This window comes from Sorex araneus, chromosome 1 (genome assembly GCF_027595985.1).
Source record: "Sorex araneus isolate mSorAra2 chromosome 1, mSorAra2.pri, whole genome shotgun sequence".
Classification (NCBI taxonomy): Eukaryota; Metazoa; Chordata; class Mammalia; order Eulipotyphla; family Soricidae; genus Sorex; species Sorex araneus.
Window position 1 is genome coordinate 70,300,137 of NC_073302.1, and position 1,367 is coordinate 70,301,503.

The following is a 1,367-nucleotide window of genomic DNA, read 5'->3' on the forward strand; positions in this document are numbered from 1 at the left end:
CGGACCTGGGTTCAATTCCCAGCATCCCATATGGTCCCCTGAGCACCACCAGGAGTAATTCCTGAGTGCAGAGCCAGGAGTAACCTCTGTGCATTGCTGGGTGTGACCCAAAAAAGCAAAAAATAAATAAAATAAAAGAATTGAATCCAGGTCATCCATGGGCAAGACTATGCTATTTCTCCGGCCCCAAATTCTTGACAACAATTTTATTCTCTCAAATCCCTTGAATTTGCAAGGCTGACCTACAAATCTCTCATGATGCCTAGAAAATGGTTAGTTTTTATGTAACTTTCTCATATGCCCTAACCTAGATATTAGTACTGTAAAGACTCAGTTGTTTTCACATCCTTCCTTCTAGTAGCTAACACACCGCTATTTATTTATTTATTTATTTATTTATTTATTTTTACAGAGGAGAGCATCAACGCAGTTCCCCACTACCACAAATTATGCGGTCAAGTTTCCCCCATTTAGGGAAGTCTCAGAGGTCAGCACATCGGGAGTGATAAATAAGCCTGGCCCTGGGAAAACCACCTTCGTGATGATGATCTCTCCCCTGCCAGGTACACTAACATCATTTTTAATTAAACACAGTCATATTCAACAACGACAACAACAACAAATATTGATACTAATGTTAACTAGAAATCTCTGAAATTTAGGTTGCCCTCATATGAAATTAAAATAATTATTCATGTAACAAATATTTATTAAACATCTACTCTATATTACACTCCAGGTCTCAGCAACAAGCAGTGAAGTAAATCTCTGCCTTCAAAATCTTCAGGATCAAAAGGGGGAAAAAATAACATTTATTAGATAGGAATAAGTGACTGAAAGAACACTAGTTTAAGTAGAAAAGTCCAGGGAAGGCTCTCAGGTAAAGTGACATTTTAGCAAAGACCTGAAAGAAATAAGGAAGTAAGCCATGCAATTAGGCCTACAAGGCTAGTCTAATATTTCAGTTGCCTAATTAATTTTTGTGGCCTAAAGGGCTTGTGGATGTTACTGATTTTTCAAATGATGGATGTCTTTATTTTTTCAATTTTACTGAGTTAAAATTCTAAGCCAATCATGACATATACATACATCCTCACAGTTCTTTAGAAGATAGAAAAATTACTGATTTGTAAACAGTTTAGATGTACAAAAGGAACACAGAAGTTTATAGCTGACTAAAAACAAAGATTAACATCTGAATAATCTTTATGCTCTAAATTTCATGGGAGTCTAAGCAGAGGTTATAGTCATCCCCCTGAGAAAGAATCCTTAAATCTCTTCTGCCTTCAGCCTTTATTAGACTAAAGCTGAAGCCTGACAAGTTGAAGTGGCCTAATTGTAGGATCATTCAAATACATGAATCTTAG

The 1,367-nt window shown here is 36.4% G+C and overlaps 1 non-coding gene across 1 annotated transcript; it reads right to left on the bottom strand.

The window, feature by feature from the left end:
* Window positions 1-409: 409 nt before the first annotated feature.
* LOC129400945 (U1 spliceosomal RNA) lies at window positions 410-571 on the bottom strand. The gene has a single exon (XR_008627991.1). It is a non-coding gene; the product is annotated as a U1 spliceosomal RNA (small nuclear RNA).
* Window positions 572-1,367: the final 796 nt, after the last annotated feature.